Source organism: Misgurnus anguillicaudatus, chromosome 5, assembly GCF_027580225.2.
Source record: "Misgurnus anguillicaudatus chromosome 5, ASM2758022v2, whole genome shotgun sequence".
Lineage (NCBI taxonomy): Eukaryota > Metazoa > Chordata > Actinopteri > Cypriniformes > Cobitidae > Misgurnus > Misgurnus anguillicaudatus.
The window spans coordinates 34186246-34202254 of record NC_073341.2 but is presented as its reverse complement, the minus strand read 5'-3'; the positions used below and the strand labels follow the sequence as shown (position 1 = coordinate 34202254).

General features: G+C 36.9%; 1 protein-coding gene and 1 long non-coding RNA gene across 10 annotated transcripts in view; both read right to left on the bottom strand.

The window, feature by feature from the left end:
- The window catches only part of fibcd1a (fibrinogen C domain containing 1a), a 273907-nt gene that overhangs the window by 75362 nt on the left and 182536 nt on the right, over positions 1 to 16009 (bottom strand). The gene's annotated exons all lie outside the window — the stretch shown is intronic.
- On the bottom strand, positions 10438 to 12375 carry LOC141363981 (uncharacterized). The gene is made up of 3 exons (XR_012369715.1): positions 12204 to 12375; positions 11925 to 12071; positions 10438 to 10751 (listed from the first exon to the last, which is right to left on the bottom strand). It is a non-coding gene; the product is annotated as an uncharacterized lncRNA (long non-coding RNA).

Below are 16009 nucleotides of genomic sequence, written 5' to 3'. Positions count from 1 at the left end.
GTTTGTTTTATATTCATATTCTACATCTGTTATTGGGTGTCGTAATAATTGTAAGCCTGTCTGTGAAAACCAAGCTGAAGTCTTATGATTTAATTATGAGCATCAAAGGTTTATTTTACATTGATTTCAATGGCCTGACGTTATCTTATAAGATACCAAGGTTACATTTCACAGAATGTTTTTTATATTATGTAGGATGATTTTATGTAAAAAAACATATTGAAATTATGCAAATGTGCATATGTGCAATAACAATGTTTTAATGCTTTAAAATTAGCATATAACAGAGACAGTAAAATGTGTTTTGGTTATATAATTTTCTTTTTTTATATATTTAAAATATTTTAATATAATTCAAATGGATTTTACAAACTTCTCTTAATTGCATCTTAATTTTAATATAGCGTATTAAATATTGCATTATAAAAAATATGATTGCATATATTGCATGCAGACAGAGTATCCAATATTTCATTATATAGGGGTGAGCGTGGCACATACTAATGCGGGGTTAATTGTAACACGGCTACTTTACACATACAGGGCCGAGCAATCTGTGCTTTTGGTCTTTATCTCTTACTGTCAGATGATGAATTTGTGAAAAGTTTGATGTGTTTTCGTTAAGATATTGAACAAAGAGTGTTTTGGAGGCATAAAAGTAATTTTTTTCCATCTTTTTTTCCCGAGTTGGGTGTGTAAGTCACCATATCCAACCTTATATTATTTGGTAACACTTTACTAGAAGGCGTGTTCATAAGACTGACATGACACTTTCATAATCATGACAGGTGTCATGAACATAAATGAGATTTTATGCACATAGAATTTGATGAATTATTTGTGTTTAAATTTTCTAGCAGGTGTTACAACAAACACTCTGTTACAATTAACCCCACCTATTGTGGGAGATATGTATGATAATGGTAGGTCCCACAAACAAACGTTTAGTGTTCATTTGTAGCAGAGATGGGAGTGTTGGTTGTGTAAAAAATGATTAATCCAACTTAAATTTTAATCCAAATTAAAGCCAAAAAGCGTTCATTTGTGCCTCGCTCCCCCCTATATAGAATTAAAAAAAATTGTTGTAGCATATTTAATACCAAATAAAAAGATCATAAACCGCATGTAGTGTATCGAATATCACATTATAAAAAAGATTGCATATCACATTTTCTTCGCAATTGTGCGGCTGTACTGCAGTCTGTAACCTTCTCGTCATTTTACATTAAATTAGAATTATGTTAGCTGTTAAACCTTCCAAACCTTAAAGGATTAAGCCCAATTTAAAGTCGTGCATAAGCCCTACGCCGTAGGTTATCCGTAGCCTCTGCGTAGCCTGACGTGCACCACGCAAAATTTTTAACAGCGCGTTAGTTCTCACGAACCGCAAACAATGTGATTGGTCCATCGGAACCCCTCTCATCAGGTAAAAAAACTGCGTCATAGGCATTGTCAAAAGTCGCTGTTTATGTACTTCCATCATTGCTGGTCTTCTCAAATCATACACAACAAGTTGCTGTTTCTTCTTCGTTTGTGGGTTAACTTGCCAAGCTGCTTCTTTATTGACGGTCGCGCTGCTACTATGGTTACACGCGTGGATACTGCCTACCAGCGATCTGCGCGTGTGTTTGCACGTCAACGCGAACAAAGACGCAAAAATATAAATGAAAACCGACGGGGAACCTACGCCGTCGTGGCTACGCCGTACGACCTACGCACAACTATAACGAGCCCTTTACTCCTTTTTAAAAAAAAAAATCCTGATAATTTACTCACCCCCATGTCATCCAAAATGTTGATGTCTCTCTTTGTTTAGTCGAGAAGAAATTACGTTTTTTAAATAAAAATTTTCTCAATTTTATAGATTTTATTGGACCCTAAAAGTTTACAGTTTCAATGATGTTTAAAATTGCAGTTTCAGCACAGTTTCAAACAATCCAAACTGGGGGACAAGGGTTTTATTTACCAAAACTATTGTCATTTTTTTGCAAGAAAAAATTGGTTATTTTTTTTGCGCGATGCTAATGGTCTAATCAGATTCAATGGATTATGCTAAGCTATGCTAAAAGTGGTACCGCCAGACCCGGAGATCAACTGAATGGATTCTAAAACGGTAAACTTGTTTAACTCTATAGGAGCTGGAAAATGAGCATATTTTCAAAAAACGTGGAGTGTCCCTTTAAGCTTACGCAGCCAGAATCTTCTGTTTTTACTTCCTATAGCTAACCAAAGGGGTTTCAATGTGTGACGACACACAACATATAGATTCTGCAAAAAAAGACCTCCGAGCGGGACTCCCAGGTATGTGATCTTAAAAACACAGACGCTGCCTGAATAAAACATGCCAACACTCTGTGCAGGTGCTTTGGGGTACATTCAAAATTAATGGCTGTGGCTCAACTGTGAATAAATCCTTTCAGCGTTTCGTCTTCCAATCCACAGAGCAACCAAAAAGATTTTAATTATTCACCATAATCACCGCAAATGAACAGAGTCACCTTACAGCAGCCAGCTCACTTAATCTTCTACCTTGAGTATAAAATAGGTAATTAAAATACAGGGAATTTCTTGTGTTCTGATAAATATTTCATAAGCGCTGCTTTGAATAGTCCCACCGGTGCGGGTGACGAGCATTTAGGTGGTGAAAAATCAGTTACGCGTTTGAGGCGAGCAAATATCGGGACACCCCTGAGGTTCAGAGAAGGGATATTGAGGGTGAGTGATAACCATGACTACGGGGCAACTTTACAGTATAACAAATGGCTTAAATTTGGATTTGGATTAGTAAAAATTAAAACCCTGTCATAAAAATTTTATTACCGTATTTTTCGGTCTATAAGCCGCCTATTTTCAGAACTTGGCTGGTGCTGCGTCTTACAGTCAGGTGAGACATTGCCACATTTATGAGGCAAGAGACAACATTACCATCTACATTTCGTGTCTGTGCCACGACTTTCTTTTTCGTGTCATTTTATATATTTTTTTCTCATAGTTTTTTCCTATTTTTAAATCATTGTCGCTTGGGGTTAGTGTTAGATTCAGGTTTTGCGTTAGGATGTAATTTTATGCATTGGTTTCTACATGTTTTTCGTCCGCTTTTAAAACTATTCTCGTCTGGAGTTGGGGCTAGGAAGTCGCAGAAATAATTCTAACCCAAACCCCAACCAACAATGGTAAAAAGAAAGAGAATAAACGATGAGAAAACAAAATATAAAGAAAGTTGGGGCACAAACACAAAAAAACCACACTGTAAAAAAAATCCGTAAAAATTGCAGCTGGGTTGCCGGTAATTTACCGTAGATTTAAATTTATGTTATTTACTGACAAAAGTTTGTTCAAAGTTAAATCAATTTTAAATATTAACAAGTCTTTATCTTTACAGAATAAAACTATACAATAACAGCCTCATTCAAAGCATTGTGGGGACCAGAAATTTTCATCAACCTTTTACTGTTTTTTTGCTTCAGATTTTGTTTCCCAGAATGTTTTGCTTGATGCTGTCTTTTTAGTTTTACTCTGTAAAGACAAAGACTTGTAAATGTTAAATCTTCCTTTAACTTTGAACAAAATGTTGCCAGTAAATAACATAAATTTAAATCTACGGTAAGTTACCGGCAACCCAGCTGCAATAATACTGTAATTTCTACGGATTTTTTTACAGTGCATTTATAGAAATTCGTGCTGGGTGGCACGAAAAAGACATTCGTGCTCCAAAGGCACAAAAACAAGGAAATAGCGTCAATAACACGAAAACATTAATCCAATTTTTTGTGACTATAACACGAATTTCCGTGAGTTTGGGTTGTCTTATTCAATTGTTAGAAACCCATATTTCTTTGTTTCTTCTGCAGAACACAAAAGGAGAAATTTTGAAGTACAGGTTTGAGACTAATCATTTTGGATAAAAGCATCTGCTAAATGCCTAAATATACTTTTTTTAGTTCAGCTGAACTGTTCCTTTTTATACATGCATACACCAAGATCAATATGTCATTATGATCGCTGCTATTCTTACTATTGTGTTCCTCCATCTCCACTCGCCTATTTCTGCTTCACGCCAGCCGATGTGTCCCAAAACCAATTTCTCCCGTTACAATGAATCTCCAATGCCAGCAGAGCAGACAACAACAGACACGAGACCTTCACCGCAGATGAGGCTCAGCTCTACATCACAGCTTTGGGCCGCGAATGCTCGTGCACTTTGTCTGACAGACTAACACAGACGGATGACCTTGTTTCACATACGACAAGATGTTCTTACGGTTCACAATTGCCAATGGATGATTCATGTGGGTGAATAATAACACACTACCAGCCTACTCTTACTACAACTGCAGTGTGTAGTATGCATGCTGTATTATTTTTATTTACGAAAGCAATTTGTGCGATAAGTTATGGAGAAACAGCATACAGTACACTTGTAATCCACTCTGAAGACGTGTTTGCTCAATAAACTGAACAATCTCTCCTCATTAATCCACTTTACATGCTTAAAAAGAGCAAACCGTACACATCTCATTGTTTTATCTTAATTATCTACATTTGATTCACAGTATTACTGCAGACTGAAAGCCTCGAGGGAGTTTTGAAACACCTCGAGCGATCTGGTAAAATGAATAATTGTTCTCAAAGGCTGAACCTCCTTCACATTATATGAATTATTTCATTGTGCTCATTTTCAATGTACAGAGAGGGAGCAAGTGAAAGATTAAAAGAAAGATGAAAATGATGTTGAATATTCAGAAACGATTGTTTCGGCTTCCTTGAGAGAATTTTATTACAAACTTATTTCACTTACTTGAAGCCAGTGGCTGGGTTTAATTCTGAAGTAATAAAACGTAGCTTTATTGCACTTACAACAGTTTTAAAATATCTGATTTATATTTGGGAGCGCTGGAATTGACCTCTGTAATTTCTCAGGAGATATTCTTCGTAATCTACCTCGTTTTTCATTGTTTTGCCTTGATGGTTGGAGGTGAGCACTAATTCAATTGTTCATAGGACAACCGCAGGCCATATAAGAAATAGGAGAGGCGGAGGATAGTTTTCAAAGCTTTTACTCTAGCGAATATTTGTCCTGGTGGCCAACAAAAGAGCATTGAACACTGAACATTTCCACCATTACTGGCAATGAAACAAAGACACTGTCATTGAACACATGCTGACCTTTTGAGTTGTCACAATTGTAAAATACTATTAGAGAACCGATTACAAGTATGCAGCAAGAATGCATGATAACAGCAATACATTAAAACAGCCTGATCTCAAGAATTTCCGTGTTATAGTCACGGAATATTTAGCTAATTTATCCATGTCATTGTCACGGATCTCCACATTTTTCCGTGTCCGTACCACGGATTTTCTTTTCCGTGTCAATTTCACGTATTGGTTACTTAATTGATTTCCTCTTTTCTTACCATTCACGCTTGGGTTTGGGGTTAGAACGACTTTTTGTTACATAAAATGACATCCTAACCCAAACCCAACTCTAACCAATAGTTAAAGGGACATCCTAACCCAAACCCCAAATCTAACCCCAAACCCAAGTGACAGTAGTTTAAAAATAGGAAAAACAATTGAGTAACCAATATGTAAAACTGACACGGAAAAGAAAGTCTGTGGTACGGCCACGGAAAAATGCGGAGATCGGTGGCAATGACACAGAAATAGGAGCAAAATATTCTGTTGCTTTAAAAAGTAAAACAATAATAACAAGCCACATGTTGGGCCGATAAAACATAAAAAATACAATACCTGACATTTAAAAAACAACTTCTACACCTTAAAACAAAGTTCACCCATTTGGGTTAAAGGCGGAGTGCATAATGTTTGAAAAACGCTTTGAAAAAGGGAGTCGGGTCGACTACCAAAACTTGTGGTCCAACACTTGTAGCCAATCAGCAGTAAGGGGCGTGTCTACTAACCGACATCCTTGCCGGGGTTGTGTATGTGTGGGCAGTGGCGGAGCCAGAGGGGTGTCCAGGGTGGCACTGGACACCCTTGACATGTCACTGGCCACCCTGTGTGCCACCCCAAATTTAATGCGCTACTTTCACTTAATCGCTATGTTTATTTTCGACGTGCGGCAGCGCAGCACATTGTTAAAAACACACATTATGACTATTAACCCTCCCTGCGGTCGCGCCGCAAACTCTTTATTTTTCAATCACTGCGCAAAGAGACTTGGTTTACTCTGCTGATTTTGGACATACAGATATGATTTATAGATCATTTAAAACGTTAAAGTGTCATTTTTTGTGTGTCTATAAAAACTGAATGTTGTGCTTTCACAAAATTAAGAAAATATATAATGCGCGTTCTGTTATCTCTCCATCAGTGACGTCTTTTCAAAAACGCGTCAGAAAAATTACTGTGACTTAACGAATACTTTTCATACCATCAGAAGATAAATGTCATGTCTAATGCTTGGAATCTCTTTAAAATGATCTAAGTGAAGCCGTACATTAATTGCTAATCATACATGATTTCACCGTATATGCTGGAAGTGTGGTAATTTTCTTGTGGACTGAATAAAGTCTAAGATTGCCAATTCTTTTTACAACAAAACCCAGCACCATGTTTTCATTCTTGACGTGATCTTTATAGGCTACGGTATGATTGTTAATTCGACACGATTGCCACATTGAACTTGAAAGCGCGACGCGCATATCCGATAGTGCGCGTGCACAGCCAGAGCTTAAACAACTTCATATTCGCGTCTTTTTGGCTTAAACGGACAAATGTTCATAATGTAAAAATAGCTGTCTTGGTGATTTTCATACTAAACATTTGGTTACTGTACGTCTTAAACGAATAAACATTTTATTGCATTCGGTCTTAGCCTAACCTGTTGAAGTCTATCTGTCATTAAAGTTAATTAAATATCAAAAGAAAAAAGAACACTTTTGCATCTTCTGTATCTTCGTAAATAAAAATTAATCGAAACATCCTTTGTGTTGAGCTCTGCTATTTGAAGTAAGTTTAAGGTTTATCATGGAGTTTAGATTTCTGGATCTTTTGATTCATTAAAGGGATAGTTCACAAAATTCAATTCATTTTTACATCCTTATGTTGTTCTAAACCTGTACGAATTTCTTTTTTCTGATGAACACAAAAGAAGATATTTTGATAAATGATGGTATGCACACAGCTGTAACCATTGACTTCCATAGTAGGAATAAAAACAACATGATGGAATTCAATGGATATACCATTAATTGTGTGCTTACCATCATTTATCAAAATATCTACCCTTTTGGGTTTATTAAAATAAAATACAGGTTTAGAACAACATAAGGGTGAGTAAATGATGACAGAATTTTCATTTTTGGGTGAATCCCTTTAACAGACAGTAAATCAGATGTAAGAAATTCACAGATTTAAAATTCACCCTTATTATGTTTACATCTAATGCGATCAAAAGATTCATTTATGCTTTCTTGATACATGGTTATACGTCATTTTCTTTTATGGACTACTGTATGGACCCCCTAAAGTAGCTTTGGCCACCCCCTGGCCACCCCATTAAAAAAATTCTAGTTCCGCCACTGTGTGTGGGGCGGGTCTATCAAAAGAAGGTCCAGATTCTATTGGGGTAGGGGCGTGTTTGTTTAGGTGATTTAAAATATCAACATTGGCTTTCAAACATTGTGCACTCCACCTTAAAATATACCTTTATAGTGTATTTGCCTAATTGTATGCCAGTGTGATTTACAGCAATTGCTTTTAATTCAACACATATTAAAAATATGACAGTTCAAGACAGTTTTAGATTAAGGGCTCTATTTTAACGATCTGTAATGCAAGTGCGAAGCGCAAAGCGCAAGTGACTTTGTGGGCGGATCTTGGCGCTGTTGCTATTTTCCCCGCGGGAGAAATAACTATTGCGCCAGGCACAAATCAATAAGGGGTTGGTCTGAAGTAGGTTCATTATTCATAGGTGTGGTTTGGGCGTAACGTCAAATAAACCAATCAGAACGTCATTCAACATTCCCTTTTAACGCAAGTGCGCAAGTTCCATGGCGGGTTGCTATTATTATGACGGATTTACCAGGCGCACACAAGGAGCGGTTCACAGCCGCGGAGACCGACGTTCTTGTAAGAGCAGTCAACGACAGAGAAGTTGTTTTGTATGGGGATGGGAGAAATCCGCCCAAATCAGCGTCGGTTAAACAGGCGTAAGAGGAAATAGCCACAATTGTCTCATCAGCTGGCATCCCCTGGATGTTGCGCCGCAAGCGCTACAATGATGTCAGGAGACGGGGGAATCCCAAGCTTGCCAGCATAAATCGGGCACGCCGTGTAACGGGAGGTGGATCTGCCTCTACACATGACCTGACGCCAGCAGAGGACATCGCTGCGTCCACCCTCACCGCTGAAAGCCAAGAAACGCAAGCAGTCTAACCCCATAGTACACTTACAAATCAAGTTCACATACATTTAGGTTTCTTATGAAAACATTTTAATTATTATTTACATAAAATAAATGTAATACAGCCACACAACAAACTTATGAAAATATTTTAATCATTATTTGCATGATAATTTTTAACGCAGCCACACAATAAATAAAAACTATCACCACAATGCTCACCACAATGATTTCCCTTATCTCATGTGTTAATATTTTTTATTGTAACAATTTATGATTTGCAAAAATAACTGTTGCATCTGTGTAGATTAGATAAGCAAAGTGTGTGCGCGTTGTGCGCGCTATACATTATGGTCAACCCTTAAAATAGCATAATTAACAATGCGCAACGCGCCACTGACCTTAGACTAGTTTTTTTTGGTCAGTGGCGCAATTATTTTTTGAAACTGCAAAATAGCATCAGGGATGGTTTGCGCCGGAACACGCCTCCTTTTTTTGCCCTGAACCGCCCAGGGAGCGCAAGTTCATTCCCTAGTTTGCTGACGTGCGTCTGTGGAGGGAAAAACCCGCTGTGCGCCGGTGGAAAATACGAGTGATACATGCGTCACTGACAAACATGGGCGTAGATTTTGGGTGGGACGCTAGGGACATGTCCCCAGCAATATTCAGGAAAGACTGAATTGTCCCTAGCAATAATTTTGACCAAACAATTAATCTGTAATTATATATAACCACTGATGTCCGTATTATTCTTGTGTTTTCTATTTTTTACTTATTATATTTTTTCAGGAATCATTTAAATGAGATTAGAAATCTTTCGGAATCCCGTTCTGTAAAAATGACGCTCTATGTGGTACACAAACGGTTAACAGGTTTCGTTCTCTGCAATGCCCGCCTCCGTAACTCACATCGCTAATATGATTGGCTTTGCATTTCTTTAGTCCCGCCTCTCTACTCACATTGCTAATATGATTGGATTAGCATTTCTTGAGTCCCGCCGCTCTAACTCACATCACTTTATGTCTTTACTCGCTACGTGTGATAGGATGGTTTCACTTTGTACAACGCGCCAAAGTTCACTCAACAAGACGCGCGTGATTATTCGGGCTACAGGTAAGTGAGGAAGAAAGTATTATTATACCCACTGTAAGTGTTTCATGCACAAGGACAGTGTTTTCACCAATACACGACAATCCCATGTTAACCTGAGGAGTTGCAAACTTTTGTCAACCTTATATTAATGGGGTGGCAAGGTTATTGAGGGGGTCCTTAATCCATGAAAGAAAATAACCTCAACATGGTAAAAACATGAATTCATGTCATGATAGCTGAATACTTTACATTACTGCACTGTGGTCATTACTTGCACAGATGTAGACATAATGTAAGGTTACATTTAAACTTAAAACTATTTTTTCACACTGATTAACTGTCTGTTAATGAAAAGAAGATTTAATGTGAACTACAGAAACGTTAATAAACGTTGTTCAGGAAACAGCACACTGTAACGAATTTGCCTGTAGATTTTACAGTAAGTACCTGGCAAAAAAGTTGCCAGTAAAGTCTTGTAAAGTTTTGTGAATTTGCTTTTAATAACTGTAAAAATGAATTACAGTATAATACTGGATTTCATTTACAGGTTATTGTTGTACATAAATTACAGCAAAGTATTAGGTTTTTATATTAAAACACTACTTTATTGTAATTTAGTTTACAACATTATCTTGTTTTCTTTTCAAATTACAGATATTACCTGGCAACTCTAGTTGCCAGGTAATATCTGTAAATTCCTCACAATACAATATGTTATTGTAGAATCTTTTTACAACAACATAATGTGTTTTGAAATAATTACATCTTTTTGCTGCCAACTCGAGTTGCCAGCAAAAATCTGTAAATATTTTACAATACATTGTGTTGTTGTAAAAAATAAATAGTTAATCTTTGCTGATGCCTATTGTAAAGTGTTTTAAATAAGACCAGGCTTGCTTTAAATCCAAACATCATTGGATAAGATTCTCTTCAACTGTTAAATAAAACCATAGTCCAAGATGCAAAATCATGAAATTTTATTATCAAAACAAAATACAGTGTTACAATACTGTACATTTTCAGAATGTCTTTTTCTTAACAGCATATTCTATTCATTTTCTTAACATTCAGTGAAATTCAGAAAACATTTAGAACATTGTCCATTCATATTGTGAGGAAGTCGCTTGAGACTTACAATTGAAGCCATTCAAAATCTATCAGCCGCTTAAGGAGAGAGGAGACGTGAGGGTTAATGCGGTTCTTCTTTTTCTCCGGTACCTTCCCTCTTTTTTGGCTAACCACCTTTGCTGTCTTGGTCCCACTGGACGGGTTCAGTCCAATGAAGCATCTGAAATCACAAAATCACATGAAAATAAACTTTATGAAAAAGTGCCTTAACTGCTCTACATGAGAGTGCAAAAATACATCAGGCTGTGCAAATCAAGCTGATTTGCCCTTTTCAGCTTAATTGCAGAAAAACTGCAACAGCAATTCAGCTGGTAATTATTATTAATTTAATTTCAGTTGTGCTGTCCAGGCAAGCTAAACCAGGAAGTGGTTCTGCAATGCAATGACAATAGTGAAATATAGGGTCATAACAGTTGAAGGGATGATTTGGATTTCTAGTCACAAAATTGCATGAGTTATGGTTAGGTTAGTTGCATTAACATAACCTCAAGCAGCAGGTCCTCTGGTTGAAAATTTCCCGACTATCCCCTGCTTCAAAGGACAACAAAACATAAAACAAACCACAACAATATAACATTTTAGTATTCATAACATAATACACCATATTAAGTGTATTAAGCAACTTTATAGTGCTTTCAGACTTGAAAAACATTCTAGATAAGCAAGTTTGCAGTTTATTTACCTAAATGCTCAGTTACCCCAATGCAGAACTACTTTTCAAAATATATAATCAAATAAATCTTTATTGTCAATGTTTGAATGTTACAATTAATTGGTTCTGCAATGATATAAAGCATTTGGGTAAATAACTGCTAACTTAACCCAATTTATCAACTAAAAAATCATGTTAAAGGGATTTCCTGTAAGCACACTTAAAGGTGCAGTGTGTAAAATTTAGCAGCATCTAGTGGAGAGATTGAGAATTGCAACCAACGGCTCAGCCCACTGCTCATCCCTTGCTTTTGAAACGCATAGAGAAGCTACAGTAGCCGCCAACAGAAAAATGTGTCATTGTCGGAGACAAAAATTTTTGTCCGTTAAGGGCTTCTGTAGAAACATGGTGCACAAAATGGCGACCTCCACATAAGGGGACCCTCGTGCATGTAGATAAAAACGTCTTATTCTAAGGTAATAAAAACATAACGATTTATTATGAAAAGGTCTTTATACACCCATGATAATGTAGTTTTGTATATTATATTGCATTTCTGTCCAGACATCCTTCTAAAAATTACACACTGCACCTTTAAAGCAAAATAAAATCTCTGTTACTCACAATAGCACACTTTACAAAATAATGATAAACCGCATTGTACTTCAAGCACATAGTTACCTTTGAATGATCTCCAGTGTGCACTTGCTCCTCCTGGTACACCAGATTGAAGTTGTAGTAGATAGAAAACAAAGCTGCCATTCCAGCCACGAAGTTGGGATGTGGAGGCACAACCACCCGATGCTCAGCATCCAAACGCTGATTCACCTAAGCATAAACAAATGGTTTACATGCAAAAAATCTGTTGCTTTCCACATGAACATATCCACGTTAAACTAATTTGTGTTCTTCATAGCCCGTCTTTGCAATGCTTACAACTCATTACAAAAAATAGACTACCTAAGACAATTAGAGTCAGGAAACTGTAGTCTTTTTTCAATGTCTGTTGCTGTTGCCAACACCTAAAAAACAAAGAAAAATAGATTCAAATGTACAGTAATTTTTCATAGCAATATCATTTTTGAAAGCGTGACTATTATTCTTTGTTGATCATACATTGTTGTAATATGCTTATGACTTGCAATGAAAATAATAAACCAGGCTTGATGACATACAGCCTGCATATGCGACCTCCGGAGACTGAAGCCTTCGGTTGAGAAACGGCCATTCTCTCTCAATTATATATAGTTGCGAAAAAGTATCAATCTGCGCTACCAGTACACCATCAGAACCCGTTTTCAGCGCAGGTGGAAACATTATAACCCCAAAAAGGTTTCTCACTTGTTGTTTTATGAGTTGAAGTGCTACAATAAACACGCAGATATGCCCTGATCCCCTGGGTCCTCCGGGGCTCGGCTCGAGCAACCACCGAAATGGCCAACACATACGCGCACATTTGCTTTACATTTACTTTACATGTCGCGTCTGAAACCACACGGAAAACGTGACCGCGCCGCTTTTCTCCTCTTCAAATCGCGTGGGCGCTTCAGAGCTTCTTTCGTTGCTTAGCATTGCTTGACGCTGCCACCGGCGGAGAAAGAATTTGGCGCCCATGAACACGCACGTTTGTTAAAAACTCTCGATCTGATCCTATCAATATTTTAATATTTCAAAATATATGTATGCATGTATAAGACCTATGCATCAATGTGGACGTGCATGTACGCGCATGCACGCACCCTGCTTGCATGCCTGAGTGACGTTAACGCATTGAAGTCCAATTTAAATATGAAAAGGGTTAACATGAAAGTTATACCATTTACTTTATTTTAACCACTAAACTGCTTCACCTGGGATTGCTTGTTCAAAATTTCTTTATTAACTTTATTGTGGGGCTTGACTGATACACGGTAAACTATATTTCAACCAACATTAACAATTATAATAGCTATTTATAATAGTATACTTACATTTTGTGCATGAGTGGCGTGGCAATGTCCCTGCTCCTCTGCAATCCGACATAAAATGGCGTCAAACTGCCTCGTGCAACACATTCAACAGTGAATAACTGTAATACTGCATAATTTACAGGCAAGCGCAAATATACCTGTAATTTATTGTGGGGGAAAAGCTGTCAACTTCTGTAATAGTTTTTTGACCCACAATGCATTGCAATGTACAGCTAAACTTTGTAAAATGACAGAACAAGAAGTAACTGTAAAATTTTGCTGTAGAAATTACAGAAATTTGTTACAGTGCATGATATACATACCTACTTCAACACTGGGATTTTTTTGGCAAACTTAAATTAAGAATTAAATATTAATTGCATATTCTTCATTGTTATACAGTAAATATGAATTCATATATGTTGTGATTTTCTTTTTTTTTTGACAAAGACTTTAACAGTTACTGTTTATTAGGCTGTAGGACATAACGAATTGTTTATTATAGTACATTAAATTTGGGATGGCACCGAGGGGTGGCAAGTCAGATGTCACTGAGTAAAGTGCATACTGAGTTGTCTGTTGTTTATTTCAAGTAAACGGTGATAAACAGTTTTTGCAATGCGACCATTTTATTTATGTCCCCCTCAATGCCAGAATCAAACCTACGCCCTTGCTGACAAAGTCAATTGCGCTGGGTGCAAGATAGGGCCCTAAGTGTTTGAAACAAACATATAAGCATTTGTATTTTTTAATGAAAATTAAAGGGACTAAAAACCCTTTAAAACCTTATAAAGCTTGACAATTAGCCCCTGTCCCCCCATTCTGTATCTCTCTATTAAATAAAAAATGTATTCAAATATTTGTTGCAATCAGAATATGTCGGAACAGACATTCACTTATTTTTTTTTAGACCAAATAACATGATATGTGATTGAAATCCCAGCTAATGGCATTTGAAGTTTTGGACTAAGTGTTTGAAACCAATATACAAGCATTTAAATAATTTTAAAATCTCATATAAACCTTGTGACAACTAGCCCTGGTCTCCCCTGTATGCAAATCATTTGCTGTATAAAAACATAGCCATGCCACCAGAATCCAAGGAAACAGACATTCACAAAAAAGCCTTTCAGGCCAAATACCTGATTAAAATCACAGCTAATGGCATTTGATATTTTGAACTAAGTGTTCAAATCAACATACTGTACAAGCATTTATATAATTTCACTTTTGACTAAAAACTTTTAAAACCTTACATGAACCTTCTGACAACTAGCCCCGGTATCTCTCTATTAAAGCAACACTATGAAGTTTTTTTTACCTTTAAATAATGTCTCTAAAATTATTTCAGTGATAGAACAACTTTTAACTGGACAAATTGTACTGTTGCTGCAACCTGAGCAGCCTCCTAGCTGCTACAAGCACACTCTGAAAGTGGTGGTGGAGGGTAGGAAACACAGCCCGCCCCTCCCCTTGCCTGCAGAAGAGTGTCTGATACCAGGCACTGTTGCACTTTTCAACCACATGGGGGAGCCGTAAGTCATTTTTACATGGAAACTACATAGTGTTGCTTTAAATAAAATAGAAATTAACGTAAATTATTAGTTGTATTAAAACAGTGGTCTCCAACAGCCCTTGCCCGCAAAAGGTTGGAGACCCCTTTATTAAAGAGCACCTATTTCATTGCTAAAAATGACGTCATTTTGTGTATTTGGTATAATACAATAAACAATTTGGTGTTTGCATGGTTTATGGTTAAAAAAAATTTTTTTTCCACATACCGTACATTTTCATAGCTCAAGTTTCACTCTCTTTCTGAAACGCACAGATTTGAAAAGCTCTGTGTCCCTAATTGGCCAGCTTATCTGTAAGTTGTGACTGGTCTGAATACCTCTGACGTCAGCCGGAAATGTGACGCTCCTTACCATGTTTGAAAGATTCGGTTGCTAACAGGAGTTAACTTACGAAGCGGGAGGAATTATAATAATGTCGGTCTTGCTACATCACCAATCCGTGTATTTGTTATAGTCCAAGAAAAAAGATTTACGTTGGAAACGATAACCCGCGTCTAGGCATGGGCCGATTACCGGTTTCAAGGTATACCGAGGTTTAAAACAGTCAAGGTTTCAAAACCACTAAAATGTTCTGTGATACCGTCTCCAAGGTAGGCGCTGTGAATACAAAATTCATTAAATCATTAAGTCATGGGATGGATTTGATGTTTACATTTAATATATGTTACGAAAATATTATATATGTTTTGAAAGCATATTATAATTTAAAGGCTTTATTGTACCTGGCATTTGAAAATAACACATTTTAGTGTTGCAATGGCAATACCGCAACACCGTGAAACCTTGGTATTTTTGCTAAAGGTTATCATAGCGCCAAAATCTTATACCGGCCCATGCCTACCCGCGTCATTGTTTACTTTGGGGTATTCACCTTTTGCATATTGTTAACATGTACTAATACACACTTACACACCAAAGATAAATAAATCGGACTATTGGTGCTCTTTAAAAGATAGCCGAGCTATCAGAATCCGAGGAAACAGACATTCACAAAAAAGCTTTTTAGATCAAATACGTTGGCATGATATTTGATCAAAATCACAGCCAATGGCATTTAAAGTTTTGGACTAAGGGCCGGTTTCCCGGACCAGGATTAGCTTAATCCAGGACTAGGCCTTAGTTTAATTAGGAAATATAACTAGTTTTAACAAACATGCCTTACTAAAAATATACCTGTGTGCATTTTGAGGTAAAACAAAGGGCACTGATGTATTTTAAGATATGTGGGTGCAAGTTGTTTTCA